This window comes from Lepisosteus platostomus, chromosome 15 (genome assembly GCF_059453375.1).
Source record: "Lepisosteus platostomus isolate fLepPlt1 chromosome 15, fLepPlt1.hap1, whole genome shotgun sequence".
Classification (NCBI taxonomy): Eukaryota; Metazoa; Chordata; class Actinopteri; order Semionotiformes; family Lepisosteidae; genus Lepisosteus; species Lepisosteus platostomus.
In genome coordinates, this window is record NC_142625.1 from 1372995 (window position 1) to 1395647 (window position 22653).

The window sequence follows — 22653 nt, forward strand, 5'->3', positions numbered from 1 at the left end:
GTTGTGATTAAGGTTTGATTATGATTGTTTGTGATGTCTTTTGTAATAAAATATATTTAAAAACAAAAAATCTGTTCTTATCAGTTTAATATCTGATACGTCCCCCATCGGGGGACCACATATTAAACGGATTTTTGGAACAGGGAGCTGGATCAGGAGCTTGCTCCGTCCTCTCCACGCATCGGCCCGGTATTGCAGCGCCTCCGGGAGCGGTGCACCACCTTCTCTCAGCGGTGAAAAGACAGACGTAGGTAGGTAGCGAGCGAGCAAGCGAAGTGGACTGGAGCTCCTTCTTCTCGGGTCTCGTCCCTCGTCCCCCATCTGTGTGTCTCTGTGTTCTGTCTCTCTCTCGCCCTCTCGGTTCCCGTGCTCCCTCTGTGCGCTTTCCCGCGTCTCGACTCTCTGGGCAAGCAGGCCGGCCCCCTTTTCGGCTCCCGTGCGTTTTCCCTCCAAAAAACTTAGGTTTTTCAGCCTTTTCCCAGGGAGGCAGGCGTGGCTTGCTTGCTTGCTTGCTTGCTTGCTTGCTTGCTTGCTTGCTTGCTTGCTTGCTTGCTTGCGTGTGTGTCCGTCCCCGTCCCTGCAGGCGGGCCCCTTTCGACAGCTGGGCGTTTTCCCTCCAAAAAACTTAGTATATCCACCTTTTCTTTCTTTTGTTTCGGCAGGCAGGCAGGCAGGCAGGCAGGCGTGTGTGCGCGCGCGTCCCCGTCCCTCCCTCCCTCCCGAGAGAGAGCTGCCCCTTGCCTCTGCCCGCAGGTGCTGGCGCTCGGCTTTCGCTTGCAGCCGGTTGGGCGCAGCTGCTGCCGGTGGGAGGGGCCTAAGCTAAGGAGGCCGGGCGGCTGGCGCCCCCTGCGGCTGCGGTCGTTGTCGGGCCGTTGACAGAAGATCAAAGAGCAGGGCCCCCGCCCGGGACTGGCAGGAAGGCAGGCGGGCAGGCAAGAGAGTGGGGGAGCAGAGTCCCGCGGCAGGCCTCTGGCTGCAGGGAGGCCGGCAGCTGCGCGGGTCCCGGGCTCCAGAGGAGTCGGCCTGCGCCACTGTGCGCCAGCGGAACGCCCGCGCGTCGGTCCGCGCCTTTGTGGGCATCGCTTCTCGGCCTTTTGGCCAAGATCTGAGGATACGTGGCTTGACCGCGGTCTGACGGCTTGCCAGAAGTACGGGAAGGGCGGCGGCGGCGGCGGAGCGGTGGACGGTTGCTGGGGAGAGGACTTGGAGGGAAGGAGACGCTACCGGTGGAGGAGTCCAGTCTTTGGAGGAACATCAGCGGGGAACACCATCGAGCCACCACTGGAATCGCTCTGGGTTGAGCCCAGGGGGTGAAGGTGGGGCTCCCAGATGACATCTACAACCGGTAGGATGGCGTCGGGGATGGCGACCGGACCTTCATTGTCCCGTGAGGGACAAATGAAGGACACGGTGCGCTTTGTCTTGAAAGAGGAAGGAGATAGAGAAGGTTGGATGGTCAGGAGTGTCTTCGAGAAGGCCATTTTGGGCAAGATCTTGGGCGTGAAGAAGGAGAACGTGTTATGCCTGCAGGATTTTTACTGGAAAGGCACGTACGATATTACTCTGCATTCTAGTAATCTTTGCGACGAGTTTTGGGCCAAGACTCAAAGTTTAAAAGATCAGGCACCTCTTGATAAGTTTCATATTGAGCCACTATTTGCAAGAGAATTACGCACTCTGACTGTGCATTTGTTCAACCCTCGTGTGCTTGAGGAGGACATTATGACTTTTTTGAGGCGGTTTGTTGACGTACAGGGGGCAGGCAGGAAGATAATCGACGCCGAAGGATACTGGACAGGGAAAAGATCATATGCAGTGCGCCTGAGGTCTAAACCCGGGGCAGAAGGGGGACTGTTACATCCGCCCGCCTTCTTCTCCATTGGGGCAAACCGTGGTTCCATGTATTATCCCGGTCAACCATTAACGTGTCGGAACTGTGGCGGGCACGGACATTTTCAGACTGAATGCAGAGAAGTAGCATGTAGGAGGTGCGGAAAGATGGGCCACCTGGCGAAGGATTGTAATAGCGCCCTAATGTGTAATCTTTGTGGGGCTACAGGGCATGTATTTAAAGACTGTCCAAAAAGAGCCAGAAGTTTTGCTAATATAGTCAAAGAGAAAAACTTACCTGCCAAGGATACAGGTGGTGGTGCGGCGGAGGCCTGGCGACGGTCTGGGGGACCCCAAGAGGGAGAAAGACCTGTGGGAAAGGAGCAGATGATTAGACCAGCCGTAAGAGCAACGAGAGATGATGACCCATCAACATCCCACGGAGCAGGTGAATCACGCATCCCGGAAGAAAACGGCAGAACAGTGGCTGAAGGACAAGCGGAACAGGAGGGCTGGACAATAATGCAGACTCGGAGGAAAAGATTGACTGGGAGGGGTTTGGGGGGAGTACAATTGTGTCAAGAAAATAGGTACAGTGCTCTTGTAGATCTTGATGAGGGGGAGGGGTGTAGTAATGTTACGAGAAGGTTGCCTGGTGGGGGGGCGGACGAAGGTGAGGGTGTGATGAGTGAGGATGGAGATGGTAGTGAGAGTGATTGTGGTGTGTCTGGTGTTGTGGCTAACAAAGCTAACAAAGACAGGACCAAAAACATACAAGACAAAGGAAAGGGTAGAAAGAAAAAGAAGGTGTCCCAGAGGCCAAAGATTCCTGAGCCCACAGGGGACGCTCAGAAACGTGAAAGACCAGTCTCTAGTGAGGACAGTGATTTTATTGAAGGGAAAAGAAGCAAGGAGGAGGAGATGGCCTGGCTTATTGATTTCGACTCATCCCTTCAAACTGTTAATGTTCAAGGTGAGGCAGTTGGCGGTTTAGCTAAGGAAGGGGACAAGGGGGAGGAGAAGGGTTTAGAAGGGGATAAGGTTAATGAGGGGGAGGGAGATGAGGGAGGAGGGGAGGGGGAGGAGCTATCCAGATCTTTCGTAGAAGAGACAAGTTTAGAGACACATTCCCTGGAAGGATTAAGTATTTCTTCTTTCATTAATATGAGTCCAATTAGTTCTGTAGAAGGTCAAACTCCAGAACCAGTTTTTGAGGCAGAAGGTTTTGGTGAGGTAGATACCTTAAACAGCCCAAATGGATAATTTATCTGTATGCACCATAAATGTAAGAGGTCTGAGAGGGCACAGCAAGAGGATTGCTGTCTTCGATTTCCTCAAGGGTTTAAAGGCAGATTTTTACTTCTTACAGGAAGCCCATGTGAAAAGTGATGAGGATAGTAAGAGATTTACCAAAGAATGGGGGGAAGGTTTCTCAAAATGGAGCATAGGAGGAGTACACTCCGCAGGAGTGGGTATTCTTATTAGTAATAGTTTTTTTAAACTAACGAATCATTTTGTGGTAAGGCCCGGAAGAATACTTGTAGTAGATGGCCAGTTAGGGAAGGAAAAACTAAGACTAATTAATGTATATGCCCCAGCGCAAAAAAGGTTGAGAAGAGATTTCTTTCAGGAGTTAGAGCCCTGGTTTATGACAAACAAAAGAATTATTTTAGGGGGAGATCTTAATGAAGATTTGGATGGGTGTAAGACGAAAGGAGCCAAGCAGCTCCTCTCTCTTTTTGAAAATTACGACTTGAAAGATAGCGCAAAGCAGATCGACGGTGGAAGAGGGCGTCCCACGTGGAGTAATAGCCAAGGTAAGGAAAAAAGGCTAGATTACATCTTGCTATCTCCATATTTTAAAGTGAGTGCTTTGAAGATCATACCAGCATGTTTCTCGGACCATGATGTGGTTAAAGTAGAGCTGGATGGTGGAAAGATTAGTTTTGGGCCGGGGTTTTGGAAATTAAACACAGAAATTCTGGTGGAAGAGGAGTATAAAAACTTAATAGAGACAAATTGGAAAAAATGGGAAGCCAGGAAATGCTTGTTTGAATCAGCAATAAGATGGTGGGAGAATACAAAAAAGAGGATAAAGAGCATATCAATCCGATATTGCAGGAAAAGGAGGAATAAGGAAAAGGAGGAGTTTGTTAAATTACAACAAAGATTGAATGATTTGTATGAAAGGAAGAATGGTGGCGTGCATGTGGAGAGAGTGGAAATTTTAAAAGCTAAAAACGATTTGAAGTGCTTGTATAAGGAAAAAGCGAAAAGGTTTTTGTTTAAATCAAAGTGTGATGTCTTAGAGATGGGGGAGGGTAACTCCTCAGCCTTATTTAGAGCAATAAGGAAAGACCAAAAGAAGATGAACTTTGATGGTGTACGGGGGAATGATGGGAGTGTCACTGAGGACCCACTGGAGATGGTAAGGGAGGCTACCAGTTATTACAAAGATCTCTTCAAGAAAGACTTAATAGTGGGGAACACTGAAGGGTTTTTAAATAAGCTTCAATTAAGAATAGGAGAAGGAAGTAGAGAGGGTTTAGAAAAGGAATTAACTTTAGAAGAGGTAGAGCAGGCTTTATTTAGCTTGAATAAAAAAAAAGTGCCAGGAATTGATGGACTCCCAAAAGAATTTTACGAGACCTTTTGGCCTTTAATTAAGTATGCTCTCTTTGATGTTTATAAGGAAATTCTTGAAGGGGGACAATTGGGTGTAACCATGAGGACCGGGGTATTGTCCTTGTTGTACAAGAAAGGGGATAAAACTTGCCTTGGAAACTGGAGGCCGGTCCAGTTGTTAACAATGGACTATAAGGTTTTAGCGAAGGTCCTTTGTATGAGACTAAGGAATGTATTAGCTGAGGTTATTAGAGATGACCAGACATGTGGAGTTAAGGGACGAACTTTAATTTGGAATTTGTTCTTGATTAGAGACACTATAAGCTGGGTGGAAAAGAGACACCTACCGCTTATTTTACTAAGTCTGGATCAAGAAAAAGCGTTTGATCGGGTAGATCACAACTTTTTGTGGCAGGTTTTAGAACGGTTTGGGTTTGGAGGGAAGTTTATTGGATGGCTAAGACAATTGTACACAAATGTTGGAACCCGAGTCAATATCAATGGATTTATAGGGGAGTTGATTGCTTTAGAGAAAGGAGTCAGGCAGGGGTGTCCGCTGTCACCTCTGTTATATGTACTGTGTTTAGAACCTCTGTTAGAAGCAATCCGGTCAAATATGGAGATAACAGGGATTACAATTCCTGGTAGCAGGGGTCAACAAGCCAAAGTCGCTGCTTACGCAGACGATTTAGTTTTGCTGTTAGATTCAGACAGAGGGGTACTGAGGGCACTGGAGGTCTGTGATCTTTTTGGGCAAGCATCAGGTTCAAAACTCAACATAAAGAAAAGTAAAATAAAATATTTTGGTATTTGGGAACATAGGACAGAAACTCAAGGAGGGCTAACATTAGAGTCGGGACCTATTAAGGTATTAGGGGTAAGTTTTGACACACAGGGATCGGCGCATTTGAATTGGAGTATAAAACTGAAACTCTTAAAAAGGAAATTAGGTCTGTGGAAAAGTATACATTTGTCTCATATGAGTAAGATTGTAGTTGTTAAGACGGACATTCTTTCGAACCTGATTTTTTTAGCATATGTTTTTCCGTTGCCTCCGACATTCAGAAAAGAGCTGGTTAGAATGGTTTTTAACTTTATTTGGAACAATAAATATGAATATATTAAAAGGGTTGACATGTATAGGCCAGTGGAAGAGGGAGGGAGAGATGTACCTAACATCCCCCTTAAATTGGATGTTTTCTTTGTGACGAGTTTATGCAAAGCATTGCATTTTGAGTTTGCACACAAGAGTCAATATTTTGTAATACTTTGGTTTAATTGGGTCATGCCACATTTGAGAGCTGTGTCAAATTTAACCCCAAAAGCAGAAGATTTACCTTGGCATTATGAACATGCCAGAACATGGCTTAAACAACACCCAGAAGGGAAAGAGATGCCGGAGTGTTTACAGCACAAAGCACTGTATAAGAAAATAAATACAAGATCTGACAGTGCAGTAGTGGGGAAAAAAAGGGAGCACTGGGTGAGGGTTCAACCACAAGGTTTGGAGGGACAGTACAAAGACCTTAACTGGTTGGGGGTCTGGAATCGCCTCCCAGTGAGGGAGGTAATGTACAAAAGAAAGTTAACCAGGACAAAGTATTGTCCATATGTAAACTGTGGGAAGCTCGAAACGATAAGACATGTGTTTTGGGAGTGTATGGTGGCTAGACGAGTGTGGGGGGAGTGTAAATGTATGTTATTAAGCATTTTTTCTAATTTTGTGTTGTCTTATGAGAAAATAATGAATGCCTGGAAGGGAACGGAAAAGAAGATGACAACAGATTGGGTTTTGTGGATGGTTATAAGTGTGATAAAGCATTTTATTTGGAATGCAAGATGTGCCCAGGTTAAAGGGGATGTGAAAAGAAGAGATAGAGAAATCATTTGGGGAGTACGTCATGAACTCAAAAGAAGAATGAAAAGAGACATACTGAGATGGAAATTCCATGCGGCGAAAGACAAATGGAAGGGACTATTTCTGTGTTTTCCTGAGTTAAACACGTCTTGATTGTGGATTTGTGAATGGTATGGCCTGAATTATGAGTCAGTTTTGTATTTTCATAATAAAAAACAAAAAAAAATCTGTTCTTATCAGTTTAATATCTGATACGTCCCCCATCGGGGGACCACATATTAAACGGATTTTTGGAACAGGGAGCTGGATCAGGAGCTTGCTCCGTCCTCTCCACGCATCGGCCCGGTATTGCAGCGCCTCCGGGAGCGGTGCACCACCTTCTCTCAGCGGTGAAAAGACAGACGTAGCTAGCTAGCTAGCGAGCGAGCGAGCGAGCGAGCGAGCGAGCGAAGTGGACTGGAGCTCCTTCTTCTCGGGTCTCGTCCCTCGTCCCCCATCTGTGTGTCTCTGTGTTCTGTCTCTCTCTCGCCCTCTCGGTTCCCGTGCTCCCTCTGTGCGCTTTCCCGCGTCTCGACTCTCTGGGCAAGCAGGCCGGCCCCCTTTTCGGCTCCCGTGCGTTTTCCCTCCAAAAAACTTAGGTTTTTCAGCCTTTTCCCAGGGAGGCAGGCGTGGCTTGCTTGCTTGCTTGCTTGCGTGTGTGTCCGTCCCCGTCCCTGCAGGCGGGCCCCTTTCGACAGCTGGGCGTTTTCCCTCCAAAAAACTTAGTATATCCACCTTTTCTTTCTTTTTTTTCGGCAGGCAGGCAGGCAGGCAGGCGTGTGTGCGCGCGCGTCCCCGTCCCTCCCTCCCTCCCGAGAGAGAGCTGCCCCTTGCCTCTGCCCGCAGGTGCTGGCGCTCGGCTTTCGCTTGCAGCCGGTTGGGCGCAGCTGCTGCCGGTGGGAGGGGCCTAAGCTAAGGAGGCCGGGCGGCTGGCGCCCCCTGCGGCTGCGGTCGTTGTCGGGCCGTTGACAGAAGATCAAAGAGCAGGGCCCCCGCCCGGGACTGGCAGGAAGGCAGGCGGGCAGGCAAGAGAGTGGGGGAGCAGAGTCCCGCGGCAGGCCTCTGGCTGCAGGGAGGCCGGCAGCTGCGCGGGTCCCGGGCTCCAGAGGAGTCGGCCTGCGCCACTGTGCGCCAGCGGAACGCCCGCGCGTCGGTCCGCGCCTTTGTGGGCATCGCTTCTCGGCCTTTTGGCTAAGGTCAGAGGTCGAGGGAGAAACGAGCGAGAGGACAACACCCGAGAGGACACGCCTTTGGATTGCCTTTTTGGAACTGGAACCCGGACTGCCTTTTGGACAACGTTTTTTGGACCCTTGGACGTCGGTACCTTTGTTTTTGCACCAGGCTCTCGTGGGGGCTGTTTGCAGCCGAAAGGCTGCTTCAACCATGGCTGCGGAGCCTGGAGAGGCGAGGAGGGCTGGGATGGACCCCAGCGTTAAGTGGACTGTCCGCTTCCATTGGAAGCCGGAGACGGTGCCACCTGGAAGGGAGCAATTTGAAGACGAGATTCTGTTCGGAGCTTTGGGGCTGAAGGTACCGGAAATTAAGTGTGTGCAAGGGAACCGGCCACAGAAGTTTATTGATGCCACGTTTATGAGCGCGGATATCCACAAGAGAGTGGTGGGGAAGTGCACAAAGCTCATCAAGGACGGCGGATTGCGGGATTATGAATGCGGCGGATTACAGTGCGACAGCAAGAGGTGGGTGGTCTTACATATGTTCGACCCGTTCGTTTCAGACGCCGACGTGACGACTTTCCTACGCAGATACGCGGAGGTGTTGGTGGGACCATCAGTGCTCAGCGACACGCGTACTGTGTGGACAGGGAAGCGTCGGTACCTGGTGGAGTTACGGCGGGGGGACAACGGAACACCGGACGGACTTACCCACCCACCAGCCACTTTCTCAATTGGAGGAGGTAGGGGGTACTTATACTACTGGGATCAGCCGGAATTTTGTAGAAAGTGCCGGGCCTTCGGGCACCGAGAGGGGGCGTGCGACGCAGAAAAGTGCAGAAAGTGCAACCGATCGGGGCATGACACACGAAGTTGCCCGGTAAAGGAGTGCTCCCTGTGTGGGGAATCGGGGCACCTATTCCGGCAGTGTGAGAAGAGGGGCAAGGAAATAGACAGGGCAGTAAAGGAGTGGATGCAGCAGGAAGACGAAAAGAGCGAGGGGGAAAACCAGCCGGCGGGTAGCGGGGCCCGTAAGGGACCGAAGAAGGGGGGAAGACAACCGGAGAAGGAACAAGAGAAGGAGGAGCGCCCGGTAGAAGAGGACGGCGAGCGACCCGGAACATCGTGGGGATCGGATGTCGACCAGCAGGGATCAGATGGCGAACAGGCGGGAACATCGCGGGGAGCAGACGGAGGGGCCGGAACTTGGGTGGAGGTGGTAAGACGAGGGCGCCCCCTGAAGGGGGGGGGGAGAACTGCAGCGCCAGCTCCAGCACCAGCCGAGGAGGAGGGGATGGTGACCCTGCAGGGCGCGGGGAAGAAGAGGAGGTCGAAGAGACAGAGGGCGGAAAAGCGCCAGCAGGAGACACAAGAGAAGAAGAAGAGGACGGCTGAGGAGGAAGGCCAGGAAGAAGACCCAGGAGATCTGGCAGACTCGGAAGGGATGGATGAGGAAGAGGGATGCTTGTCGGGCCTGAGTGATTCAGAAGCCGAAAGCTCCTCGGACTCTCTCCCACCAGGGCAGGGAGAAGTGGTAACACGGAGCGTCTTTTCGGTGGCACAAGACATGAACGAGGAAGGCAGCCCCTTAATCACCTGCCAGCCGGCAACACCTACTCCGGAGCAAGGGCTCATGGACAGCCCGCAGGATGTCCAGTTTATGGACACCGGGGATGAGAGTTCGGTGAGTACAGCAGGGACGGCGAGTTCCCCCGATTTCAGCCGCCTGGAAGGAATGGAGAGTGACAGCCCCCCTCGAGAACCGCCATGACCCTTACGGTAGCAACGGCTAACGTAAGGGGTCTGAGAAAGCAGGACAAAAGAGTGGCGGTTTTTTCTTACCTGTCTAGAAGGAACTTGGACTTGATTTTTTTGCAGGAAGTCCACCTCAAGGACCTCAACGACGTGAGGGCCCTTCGGAGGGAGTGGAGGAGGGGTCCCTCGTGGTGGAGCGTCGGAGGGGTGAACTCCTCTGGTGTGGGCATCCTGTGCGGCTCGCCAGGGTTCGCCGCCCAAACAGTCAGCTCGGTGATTCCTGGACGTCTGCTGGTGGTGGACGGAACCTGGAAGGGTGTGAAGATTAGGGTAGTCAACGTGTACGCCCCAGCAGACAGAAGGCAGCAGGGCTCCTTTTTGAAAGACCTGGAGCCCGTGCTGTATACCAACAGAGAGCTGATTGTGGGCGGCGACTTCAACATCGACCTAGGAGACTCGCACGGCCAGGGAGTTCATCTGTTGAGGTCCTTGATTAAGGATTACAGACTTCAAGACGGGTTCCAAAACGTTGCACACCACACTTGGGACAACGGAAGAGGGAGTTTTAGACGTCTCGACTACATCCTCTCTACTGTGAAGTGGACAACGCTAAGCAGGCAAGTGACCCCTACCTGGTTCTCGGACCATCGGCTGCTCGCGGTCTCCTTCGGTGTTGAGGACCCGCGCTTCCAGGCTGGATACTGGAAGCTGAATAAACAAGTCTTACGAGAGGAGAGATACCGAAGGAAGATCGGAACAGTGCTGAAAGACCTCGTGAAGAGAAGGGAGCTCTTTAGCTCTGCGGTGCACTGGTGGGAATCGTGCAAGCAGACTCTCGCAACGGTCACCAGGCGATACTGCTGGATCCGGCGGAGTCTGGAGGAACGCCAGTGCACCCAGCTCCAAGAAGAGCTAGAAGCACTGTACGAGCAGCTGAACCAGGGGGGTGCTTACAGTGGCGAGAAGATCGCAAACATCAGGAGCCTGCTAAGAGACACGTGGCTGCAGAGAGCAAAAAACTATCTTTTCAGACTGAGGGGAGTTTGGAGAGAGGGAGAAGAACAATGCTCACCCCAGTTCTTCAGCGCCGTGAAAAGACAGCAGGAGCGCAGCTGTTTCGAGAGCATACGGCGCGAGGATGGGACTGCAGCCACGGACTTACCCGGGATGTTGGAGTGTGCCACAGGGTTCTATGCAGCCTTGTTTCAGGAGAAGGAGATCGACGCCAGCATCAAGGAGAGGCTCCTGGAAGGTGTGGAGAAGGTGGTGGACGACTCTGCCTCGCTGGTCGGGCCCGTGACGGGGGCGGAAATAAAAACAGCATTGCTTGGATTGAAGAAGGGCACCGTCCCCGGTGTCGATGGCCTACCAGCGGAATTCTACTGTACCTTCTGGGACCAACTGGAGCCTTTTCTGGTGAAGGTTTTCAATGAGGCCCTGGACAGCAATGAACTGGGCCTCTCGATGAAGACCGGCGTCGTTTCTCTGATCTTCAAGGGAGGAGACAAGGCGGACCTGGGAAACTGGAGGCCGATCCAGCTCCTGTGCACAGACTATAAGATCTTGGCCAGGGTGCTGGGCGGCCGCCTGAGAACGGTAATGCCGGCGCTGGTCGGAGCAGACCAGACATGTGGCGTGGCAGGCCGGAAGATCAGCTGGACCCTGCAGCTGATCCGGGACACCATCGCCTGGGTTGAGGACAGAGGCCTGCCGCTCATGCTGGTGAGTTTAGACCAGGCAAAGGCGTTCGACCGGGTCCACCACGGGATCCTGTGGGCGCTCCTGAGAAAGAAAGGACTGCCTGACGATTTCGTCAGGTGGATAGAGGTACTTTACAATGGTGCTACATCCCGGGTAAGCGTCAACGGAGCAGTAGGGAGGAGGATTTCGGTAAAGTGTGGTGTGCGACAGGGCTGTCCACTCTCACCCCTGCTGTACGTCATCTTCTTGGAACTCCTACTGGACCAGTTACGGAAGGATCCCGGTGTGGTAGGAATCAAAGTGCCAGGTGGAGGAGGGCAGGAAGCAAAAATCGCGGCCTACGCGGACGACGTGACACTCTTCCTCAGCTCTGACAGGAGTCTGGGGAGAGTGTTGGACATCGTGGAGGCCTACTCCAGAGGCACCGGCGCCCAACTGAATCGCGCCAAGAGCCTGGTGAAGCTTTTTGGAACCTGGTCATACGCACCGGAGATCATCGGGGGACTGAAGCAGACAACAGACCCGGTGAAAATCCTGGGGGTCCTATTTCACACCTCGGACCCCTCAGGACTGAACTGGGAGGCCAGGTTCCGGAAGACCAAGCAGAAGCTGGGCCTTTGGCAGCATCGATCCCTGACGTGGATAGGGAAGGCGCTGGTGCTGAAGGTGGAGATCCTGCCCTTGTTACTTCACCTGGCGGTAGTGTACCCCCTACCTGTGAGAAAGAGAAGAGAGCTGGTGAGGACAATCTTCGCATTCGTCTGGGGCCGCTCATATGAACGCATCCGCCGAACGGATATGTGCAGACCCGTAGAGGAAGGAGGCAGAGGGATCCCGGACTTCCCAGTGAAGCTGGACTGCATCTTCGTCGCCAACCTGTGCGTCATCCTGCACGGCAACCCGCCCCACCTGTGCGGCCGGTTCGTGAGCCTCTGGCTGGCGGCGAATATGCGACACCTGGCCGCCTGGACGAACGTGACCCCGAAGGCGGAGCGACTCCCACTGCACTACCGCCACGCAGTGCAGTGGCTGAGGGCACACCCAGAGGTACGGGACAGAGAGATAGTGCTGAGCCACAGACTGATGTATCGGACAATCATGACAACAGATAGGCCAGCGCTCCTGGGTGTGCCCAAGGACATCTGGCAGCAGGCCCAACCAAAGGGCCTGGATAACAGGCTCAAAGATCTAAACTGGCTTGGTGTGTGGGGTCGAATGGCGGTCAGGGCCGTCATGCACTCGCATGGATTGTCAAAACAGAGCCAGTGCCCGAGGCACGGCTGCACAGGGGAAGAAACAGTCAATCATGTCTTTTGGGAGTGCGGGTTCGTGCAGAGGGTGTGGAGGTCCAGCCAGCACCACTACGCACAGGTAGGCCTGGGGTCCCTCTTGACGCTAAACGTGGTAATGAAGGGCGTGGCCGGTTCCCGGAAGTGGAACGCAGCTTTTCTTTTATGGCTCCTGATCAGCTTGACCAAGCTGTACATTTGGGAAGCGAGGGCAACGTTGGTCAAGCATGGCGTGGAGAGATCGGTCCCAGGAATCCTGAGACGAGTCAGAAAGGACGTGGCACGGAGAATCAGATGGGACGTCTTCCGATGGGGCTTCGCTGCCGCTCGGGAGAGATGGAAGGACTTGATCACGTGGTGTTAAAGGTGGTGGGTAGTTTAAACTTTTAAAAGCACTGTTTTGTACTGATTTCTAATAAAACATAAAAAAAAAATCTGTTCTTATCAGTTTAATATCTGATACGTCCCCCATCGGGGGACCACATATTAAACGGATTTTTGGAACAGGGAGCTGGATCAGGAGCTTGCTCCGTCCTCTCCACGCATCGGCCCGGTATTGCAGCGCCTCCGGGAGCGGTGCACCACCTTCTCTCAGCGGTGAAAAGACAGACGTAGCTAGCTAGCTAGCGAGCGAGCGAGCGAGCGAGCGAGCGAAGTGGACTGGAGCTCCTTCTTCTCGGGTCTCGTCCCTCGTCCCCCATCTGTGTGTCTCTGTGTTCTGTCTCTCTCTCGCCCTCTCGGTTCCCGTGCTCCCTCTGTGCGCTTTCCCGCGTCTCGACTCTCTGGGCAAGCAGGCCGGCCCCCTTTTCGGCTCCCGTGCGTTTTCCCTCCAAAAAACTTAGGTTTTTCAGCCTTTTCCCAGGGAGGCAGGCGTGGCTTGCTTGCTTGCTTGCTTGCGTGTGTGTCCGTCCCCGTCCCTGCAGGCGGGCCCCTTTCGACAGCTGGGCGTTTTCCCTCCAAAAAACTTAGTATATCCACCTTTTCTTTCTTTTTTTTCGGCAGGCAGGCAGGCAGGCAGGCGTGTGTGCGCGCGCGTCCCCGTCCCTCCCTCCCTCCCGAGAGAGAGCTGCCCCTTGCCTCTGCCCGCAGGTGCTGGCGCTCGGCTTTCGCTTGCAGCCGGTTGGGCGCAGCTGCTGCCGGTGGGAGGGGCCTAAGCTAAGGAGGCCGGGCGGCTGGCGCCCCCTGCGGCTGCGGTCGTTGTCGGGCCGTTGACAGAAGATCAAAGAGCAGGGCCCCCGCCCGGGACTGGCAGGAAGGCAGGCGGGCAGGCAAGAGAGTGGGGGAGCAGAGTCCCGCGGCAGGCCTCTGGCTGCAGGGAGGCCGGCAGCTGCGCGGGTCCCGGGCTCCAGAGGAGTCGGCCTGCGCCACTGTGCGCCAGCGGAACGCCCGCGCGTCGGTCCGCGCCTTTGTGGGCATCGCTTCTCGGCCTTTTGGCTAAGATCAGGGTTCAAGTGGCTTGTCCGCAGTTCTCTCAGATCTTAGTCCAGGGGGTCGGGAAGGCGTGGGGAGGAATGCAGTGACGGGAAGGTGCGGTGATCGTGGATTGGTGCCAGGAGGATTGTGGAAGGCGAGACGAGGATTTGCTGTGCGGCGGACAAGGAAGAAGACGGTGGTGTTTCTGCGGACCTGGAAGTGTGGGCGGAGGTTCGGAACCATGGAGTTGTTGGCAGGATACATTTGGGCGAGGAAGGAGCGACGGAAAAATTCATTTCGTTTCATGTTGCGGAGACGAGATGGACCTGAAAGCTGGACTCGAGATAAGTTCATGACTTTAATTTTGGAAGAGGTTTTGGGCATATGTATGCGGGACATTTTATGTTTACAAGATTTTTGTGAACGTGGTTTTTTTGTGTTAACTTTGGTTTCTAGCGAACTGTGTTTTGAGTTGATGCGGAAGATTCAGGAGAAGAGAGAGGAGGCTCCGTTGAGCCTCTTCATCGTGGACCCAATGTTTGCAGGGGATCTGAAGAAGATGACTGTACACGTTTCGGATCCGTTTATTTCAGAGGAGGAAATTGTGGGTTATTTACAAGGCTTTATGTTTGTGCAAGGGAAAGGACATAGAGAGGTGGATCCCAAAGGAGTCTGGACGGGGAAAAGGGTTTTTTGGGCGAGATTGCGCTTTGGAGAAGAAGTGGAAGAGGGGGTGATACACCCTCCACCGTTATTTGAGATTGGGACAGGGATGGGTTGTCTGTCCTACCCGGGACAGCCACCTGTCTGTAGAAGATGTGGAAGGTTGGGACACTTTGCTGCACAATGTACAACAGTGTTTTGTGGGCGTTGTTTTGTTCAAGGACATACAGTGAAAGAATGCAAGAAGGGGGTGAAATGTTTTTCGTGTGGGGGATTAGGGCATATATATAAAAACTGTGTGGGGAAGGAAGGGGGTGGAGAAGGACATGAGTTTGAAGGGGAGGAAAGGCAGGTATTACAGGTGCAGGAAGAGATACGTGTGGGTAGAGAGAAGGAGAGGGCAGAGGTTGAAGTAGAGGGTGTTAAGGTGTCTGAGGGGGATTTAGGAGTGGATGGGGAAAATAGGGTGGATGAGGTGGATGGGTTGGCATTTAAAATAGATGTGGAGTGTGATGTAGGGAGGGGCGATAGTATGGTGAATGAGGTTGAGAGTTTGGTGGAATGTGAGGCTGTGAGTAAGGATGCTGAAAGGACGAATGAGGTTGCTGGGGATGTGGGGCGAGTTTCTGTAGTAGAACAAGTAAGATTGGAATCTGCTTTGGTGCCGGACATAGGGGGGACCGAGAGACAAGCAAGTGTGCAGGTGGCAAAGGACACACAAGGGGGGAGTCTTTCAGAGTCGGAAGTGGTTGCTAGTTTTGAGTATGTATGTTTTGATGTACATCCAGTTTGGAAGCAGTGGTTTTTGGATAATCGAACAAAATGTTGGGCTGCAATAGAAGCACTGAAGGTTAGGTATAAAGGTTGCAATATAGAGTTTGCGTCAGACGGGAAGCTGCCTTGTAGGTATAGGATAAGGGGGAGAACGAAAGAAGAGTGTCATTTGATAAGGGATGATTTTGACAAGGCATTAGATCGGAAAAAGTGATAATTTTGAATTTGTTGAGAGAAGAAAGGCTGAGTGAGCGGTGATAGGAAAGGGGTTATAGTGTTGAGCTGGTTTTGAGTTGGTAAAATGGATGGAAAGTTTTATTTGTGTAATGTTTTTGTTTGGTTTTTGAAAAGGGGGATTGGTCTTGTGTTTATTTACATGTGGGGTGGGTCTATGACAATGAAGGTTGTATGCAGTTCGGGATTATTGGGTTTGATGGTTTTGGGGTTTGGTTTGGGGATCGTTTGGTTTTGTTGGTGGAAATTAGTTGAAGGGTTTAAGGGGGATGGGTTTGTGCTGTGAAAAGGAAAGGATTATGTTAAAGTGCTCGTTAAGAGGGGTGGTTGGTTGATTTTGCATAAAGGGTGGGGTTATGATAATAGACGGTTTGTGTAAGTTTGGGACATTTTGTGAGTTGGGTTTTAGGTTTTGAGTTTTTGGGTTTTCGGATTCATGGAGTTTTGGCTTGTTGTATTTTGTATTTTGTAATAAAAAAAAAAAAAAAAAAAAAAAAAAAAAAATCTGTTCTTATCAGTTTAATATCTGATACGTCCCCCATCGGGGGACCACATATTAAACGGATTTTTGGAACAGGGAGCTGGATCAGGAGCTTGCTCCGTCCTCTCCACGCATCGGCCCGGTATTGCAGCGCCTCCGGGAGCGGTGCACCACCTTCTCTCAGCGGTGAAAAGACAGACGTAGCTAGCTAGCTAGCGAGCGAGCGAGCGAGCGAGCGAGCGAAGTGGACTGGAGCTCCTTCTTCTCGGGTCTCGTCCCTCGTCCCCCATCTGTGTGTCTCTGTGTTCTGTCTCTCTCTCGCCCTCTCGGTTCCCGTGCTCCCTCTGTGCGCTTTCCCGCGTCTCGACTCTCTGGGCAAGCAGGCCGGCCCCCTTTTCGGCTCCCGTGCGTTTTCCCTCCAAAAAACTTAGGTTTTTCAGCCTTTTCCCAGGGAGGCAGGCGTGGCTTGCTTGCTTGCTTGCTTGCGTGTGTGTCCGTCCCCGTCCCTGCAGGCGGGCCCCTTTCGACAGCTGGGCGTTTTCCCTCCAAAAAACTTAGTATATCCACCTTTTCTTTCTTTTTTTTCGGCAGGCAGGCAGGCAGGCAGGCGTGTGTGCGCGCGCGTCCCCGTCCCTCCCTCCCTCCCGAGAGAGAGCTGCCCCTTGCCTCTGCCCGCAGGTGCTGGCGCTCGGCTTTCGCTTGCAGCCGGTTGGGCGCAGCTGCTGCCGGTGGGAGGGGCCTAAGCTAAGGAGGCCGGGCGGCTGGCGCCCCCTGCGGCTGCGGTCGTTGTCGGGCCGTTGACAGAAGATCAAAGAGCAGGGCCCCCGCCCGGGACTGGCAGGAAGGCAGGCGGGCAGGCAAGAGAGTGGGGGAGCAGAGTCCCGCGGCAGGCCTCTGGCTGCAGGGAGGCCGGCAGCTGCGCGGGTCCCGGGCTCCAGAGGAGTCGGCCTGCGCCACTGTGCGCCAGCGGAACGCCCGCGCGTCGGTCCGCGCCTTTGTGGGCATCGCTTCTCGGCCTTTTGGCTAAGATCAAGTGTGTGGCCTGACCGCAGCTTGCATCTTAGCCAGGAGAAAGGGAGAGACGGATCGCTTGTTTCGGGGAGACTCGAAGCCTTTTTTTGCGTGGCGGTTTTTTTCCGGCCATTTTTGACGATGGAGGGAGGAGCCTTTTCAAGGGAAGGAAGAGTGCGACATGCTGTGCGTTTTGTGTTACGAGACAACGGGGAGAAGACGGAGTTCACTTCAAGGGACAGTTTCGAGGACGAGGTGATCAGAGATGCCCTGCACCTGGAGCCTGAGGACGTGTTCTGCCTACAAGACTTCCCGGGTAAGAGGTGTTTTGACCTTTCGCTCAACTCAGAGAATCTTGTCAGGGGCGTTTGGGCAGTGGTGAACAGAAGGAAAGAGGAAAAACCTTTCGTGGACTACTATGTGGAGCCCTTGTTTGCCAGGGAGTTAAGAACCTTGACAGTGGCAATGTTTAACCCCTATATGCCTGAAGAAAACATAGTCTGTTTTTTGAAGCGCTTCGTGGATATTCAGGGCATAGGGGTGAAGATAATAGACAGGAAAAACTATTGGACAGGGAAGTGGCGTTACAGGGTGCGTTTCAGAGCGAATGGGTCAGCACCGGACGGTCTTTTGCACCCGCCTGCATCATTTGAGATAGGCTCCAACAGGGGGTACTTGTTCTATTACGGACAGCCCTCGGTTTGCAGGAGATGTAGGAAGGAGGGACATCATGTGGTGGATTGCAGGGAGCGAATCTGCAGAAGATGTGAGGGGGTTGGTCACCTATCTTCAGAATGCAAGGAAGAGAGGAGGTGTAATCTGTGCGGAGGTGCAGGGCATATATTTAAAGACTGTGCTTTACGGAAAAGGACTTTTTCAGAAGTCGTTAGTGGAGTTGCAGGTGAAAGACCAGGTGCTGCAAATGAAGAGGAGAGACGAAGAGAGGTGGATGAAGGTGGGGAGGCTGACAATAGGGAGCCTGGAAAAAAGGGAAACCGAAGGTTTTCAAAAGATGGAAGCTTCTTAACGGTAGAAGAAGAGGAAACCGGAGAAGTGGTGAGAGGGGCAGAAGAAGGGGCGGAGCTCAATTTGCATATGCAAAGTGAGCCCACAGATGGAAGTTTTTCTGAAAAGGACAGCTTTTCAGAGGTTTCAGAGACGCCAGGACTAGACTTTTTGAAAGCAGCTGCGATGGAAGTGGGGCAGGAGGTGCAAAGTGTCCAGGAAGGGAGTTGGGGAGAGAGGATGGAGGAAGAGGAGGGAGAAGGGCCGTCGGTGTCAAAAAGATCCATAAAGAGGAAGGCACAAGGCTCAGATGCTCTAGTGGCCAAAAAGGCAGATAGAGGTACTGAGGATTTGTCACTGAGTGATACACCTGTCTCAGAGGTCCTGGTGGCAGTTTACACACCTGGAGAGGGTGAAGTCCATGATGAGGGACTTGTTCTGTCCCAGTCCGGAGATTGCTCAGTATTATCAGGAGCTTCTTGCATACCTGAAACGGATGAGGGTAACCAGGTACTTACCGGAGGTGGGGGTGTCCAGGCTGAGCAGAAGCTGAGGAGTGAGGAGGGCCTTTGGCTCGATTCGGACCTCCCCAGAGATTTCATCGACCTATGTAAATGGAACGAAAAGAATAGAGATGTTCATTGGCCAGCTGGGTTTGAAGAACAGGATCTGCAGAAGAAAGGGATTAAGTACAAGTGTGAGTACCTTGGTAAAGAAGTGAGGCGCATTCAAATATATGGAAGAACCCACTCAGAGATAGGTTCAAAAAAGTGCCTTTTCTCGGATTTAGTAAAGCAGTGGAGGAACAGTGCTGGGAAGGCAAAGGAAGCCTTTGCTTCAGGGGTGTACAGAAAGGAAGGAAGGTATGTGAAAAAGTTGGATGCCTCATCAGGTTTTTTAAAGAAGTGTGAATGGCAGAACGGGAATGTGAGGTTCCCGAACAAGGCGGGTGGAATCAAAAACGTACTCAGAAGATTTCCGGGAGTGAAACTCGAGAACGAAGGAGCGGCTAGGAGAATCACAAGATTGACTGTGAGTGGTCATCAAGAATCGGAAGTGCGGGACGCTTACATAGCGGTGATGGCCATTATAGATAAATGGGAAGAGAAAATGTAAAATAATTATTCATGACCATAAAAGTCCTCACGTTAAACACCAGGGGGCTGAGGGACAAAGTGAAAAGGACAGCAGTCTTTCAGTCTTTGAGGATTTTTAATTTCGATGTCTGTCTTTTGCAGGAGGTTCATTTGAAAAATGATAATGATGTGGTTGGTTTTGCGCGTGAGTGGGATAGAGGTGATTCTAGGTGGAGTGTGGGTGGGGTTCACTCATCGGGTGTGGGTGTGTTGATTGGAAATCGGGATGTTTTAGTCGAAGGGAGTGTTGCAGTGGTACCGGGAAGAGTTTTAAGTGTTGATTTGTGCATTGGTGAGTGTAACTTTAGAATAGTGTGTGTCTATGCTCCTGCTGTAGGGTCAATGAGGGCAGATTTTTTTAAAGAACTGTTCCCTTTGTGTGCCACGAATAGGTTCCTGGTTATTGGTGGAGATTTTAATGTTGACCTCTTTAATAAGGAAGAGGCAGGGGCAAAGCAGCTGCGCACACTATTGACGCGCTTTAATTTAGTTGATAGTGCAGTGCGTTTCCGAGCAAAAGGGGTGGTACCTACCTGGAGAAACACAGCGGGTGTAGCGAAGCGCCTTGATTATGTTTTTGTATCCAGGGAGGTGGCAGTTGGTGGAGTGAACACTCATCCGGCCTGGCTTTCAGATCACGATATTGTAGAAGTGGATTTGAGCCTGGCAAGAGGAATGTATGGGAAGGGTGTATGGAGAATGAATGTTGAGGTGTTGGAAGAGAGAGAGTATGTGGATTGTATGAGTTTGTATTTGAACAGGTGGCGGGAAGAAAGGCGACAGCATGTTCCCACTGTGGAATGGTGGGAGCAGATCAAAAAGAAAATCAAAAAAGAAACGAGGTCATATTGTCGTGAGCGTCAGAAAAAGGTGAGGAGAGAGGGGAGGCTGCTCCAGGAAGAGCTGAATAAGCTCTACGCTCTCCTTAACGAAGGAGTGCAAGTGGACATGGCTGAGGTGGCAGCCTCAAAAAGGAAATTAAGGGCATATCACGAGGAGAGGGCAAAGAATTTTATTTTTAAGGCCCGAGTTGACTCATCCCTGCAGCAAGGGACCTGTGTTTCTTATCTTTTTAGACAGGTGAGAAAGCAACAGGTTAAAAGAAGGCTGGACGGGATACAAGTGGATGCGAGCACAGTAGTAGCAGATAAAGAAGGCATGTTGGAGGCAGTGTTTGGTTATTATCAGAATCTCTTTTCTGAAAAGGAGATGGGAAGGGAGACAGATTACGCCTCCCTGGATTGTATTGTCTCAAAGCTGCCAGAGGAGAGTAGGGCCCTCTTAGAAAGGCCGTTTACATTAGAAGAGCTCAGGGTGGCCTTAGCTGGCTCAAAAAATGGGAAGGTGCCTGGAATTGATGGTTTGCCAGCAGAATTTTACAGGACCTTCTGGGGTATATTGGGGCCGATCTTGCTTGAGGTAATGAAGGAGGTTTTTTGCAAGGACGTTTTGGGAAGATCGATGCGGGAGGGGGTTTTGACTCTGCTGTATAAAAAAGGCCAACCGACAGAGTTAGCGAATTGGAGGCCTTTAACTATGCTTTGCTCAGACTATAAACTGTTCGCAAAGGTGTTAGTTAATAGGATGAAAGGGGTGTTGGACAAAGTGATTGGGAAAGATCAGACGTGTGGGGTCCAGGGAAGGAAAATTACCTGGTCATTGCAGTTGGTTAGGGACATAATAGCGTGGTCCGAGCAGAGGAATATCCCCCTTGCACTGGTGAGCCTTGATTTGGAGAAGGCCTTTGATAGAGTGTCACATAAGTTTTTGTGGGCCGTGATGGAGAGGATGGGTTTTGGTTCACTTTTTATTAGGTGGCTAAAGACTCTGTATAAGCACGTAGGGAGTAGAGTGGTGGTGAATGGGTATCTTGGGAAATTGGTAGAACAGAAGGTGGGCGTGAGACAAGGTTGTCCTTTATCGCCTCTATTGTTTGTACTCTATTTGGAGCCCTTTGTTAGGATGGTTAACGCGAGCCCACGTGTAGAAGGAATAATGCTGCCTGGGAGTGGTGGGGGGAGGGTGAAGATGACTTTGTATGCTGACGATATCACTTTGATGGTAGAATCGAAGGAAAGTTTGCAGGAGGCTCTGGGGATTTTCGACAGCTTCGCCCGGATATCTGGAGCAAAGTTAAATAGACAAAAAAGCAAAGTTAAATATTTTGGGTGTTGGAGGGATGAAAAGGGGAGTCTCTGCGACCTGAATTACTGCAGAGGTCCTTTGAAAGTTTTGGGGGTTTCTTTTAATGACCTGAGTACGATTCATAACAGCTGGCAAGAGGCATTGGAGGTGGTCAGGAAAAGACTACTCCGATGGGGCGACAGAAGGCTTTCTTTCATCGAAAAGGTAATCATATTTAAAACAGACGTGTTACCTGCCCTCACGTTTTTAGCAAATGTGTATCCTATGCCGGCTAGGTATAACAGGTATCTGGTCAGAGAAGTGTTTAGTTTTTTGTGGAATAAAAAATATGAATATGTAAAACGTGTAGATATGTATAGATCCATAGAAAAGGGGGGTAGGTCAGTACCGAACATGCCGATCAAGCTAAACTGTTTATTTGTGTCTGGTTTGTGTAAAGCTTTGAAACAGCCTGTGTCTCATGATCATCAGTACTTTGTAAGATTTTGGTTATCAAACAGCATGCGCAGACTCACCAACTGGAAGAACGACGTCCCTCACGGTGAAGATCTGCCCTGGCATTACAGGCATGCAGTGTCCTGGACAAGGAAACATCTGGAGTCGGTGGAAGAGTCGGAGCTGCTGGATCACAGGGCACTGTATTGCGCTATAACAGAAAGAGGAGAAGCCAGGGTTGTGGGGGGCGTCGCAAATGAGTTCTGGAGAAGAGTGCAGCCCAAGGGTCTGCGTTTGGACTGTCTAGACCTCAATTGGTTAACGTTATGGAAGAGACTTCCAGTAAGATCTGTATTATATAAACATAAGTTGACTAAACAAGTCGGGTGCCCTCGAACTGGATGTTGTGGCGAGGAAAGTATCGAACATGTATTTTGGTTGTGTAATTTTGCGCAAAAAGTGTGGGAAAAGAGTAAAATTGTTTTGGAAGCTATAGATAGTGCCTTTACAATAAATCTTGCAACAATAATGTTTGGTGTAAGGAGGGGGGGGAGAACGAAAGAAATGAGTTTTTTGTTATGGTTTTTAATTAGTTTTGTGAAAATAGAACTGTGGGCTGCAAGAAATTTGTTGGTGAAGAAGGGAGTGACATGTGATGTGGGAGGGGTGTGGAACAAGGTTTTGTGGGATGTCAGATGTATGGTGGCCAATGATAAAAGGAAGTTGAGTTTCCACGCTGTTAAAGAAAAGTGGAAAGTATTGGCTAATATCTAACAATTGATGGTCTTGTTTATTGTAATCCCATGTTTTGATTGGTTTATGCAGTGTTTTGTTTGAGTTATTTGTGTGTCTATATGTTTGATTTTGGTGATTGACGAAGTTCCTGTAAACTTGTTTGTTGTTATTTTTTGATAATAAAAAAAAAAAAAAAAAATCTGTTCTTATCAGTTTAATATCTGATACGTCCCCCATCGGGGGACCACATATTAAACGGATTTTTGGAACAGGGAGCTGGATCAGGAGCTTGCTCCGTCCTCTCCACGCATCGGCCCGGTATTGCAGCGCCTCCGGGAGCGGTGCACCACCT

At 51.0% G+C, this 22653-nt stretch overlaps 5 non-coding genes across 5 annotated transcripts; all 5 read left to right on the plus strand.

Moving 5' to 3' along the window:
- The first annotated feature begins 33 nt into the window (after positions 1-33).
- Positions 34-223, plus strand: LOC148647562 (U2 spliceosomal RNA). The gene has a single exon (XR_015926830.1). It is a non-coding gene; the product is annotated as a U2 spliceosomal RNA (small nuclear RNA).
- Positions 224-6501: 6278 nt separating this feature from the next.
- On the plus strand, positions 6502-6692 carry LOC148647563 (U2 spliceosomal RNA). Its single transcript, XR_015926868.1, has one exon. It is a non-coding gene; the product is annotated as a U2 spliceosomal RNA (small nuclear RNA).
- Positions 6693-12663: 5971 nt separating this feature from the next.
- Positions 12664-12856, plus strand: LOC148647564 (U2 spliceosomal RNA). Its single transcript, XR_015927053.1, has one exon. It is a non-coding gene; the product is annotated as a U2 spliceosomal RNA (small nuclear RNA).
- A 2955-nt stretch (positions 12857-15811) lies between these two features.
- LOC148647565 (U2 spliceosomal RNA) lies at positions 15812-16010 on the plus strand. The gene has a single exon (XR_015927117.1). It is a non-coding gene; the product is annotated as a U2 spliceosomal RNA (small nuclear RNA).
- A 6457-nt stretch (positions 16011-22467) lies between these two features.
- On the plus strand, positions 22468-22653 carry LOC148647566 (U2 spliceosomal RNA). The gene has a single exon (XR_015926955.1). It is a non-coding gene; the product is annotated as a U2 spliceosomal RNA (small nuclear RNA).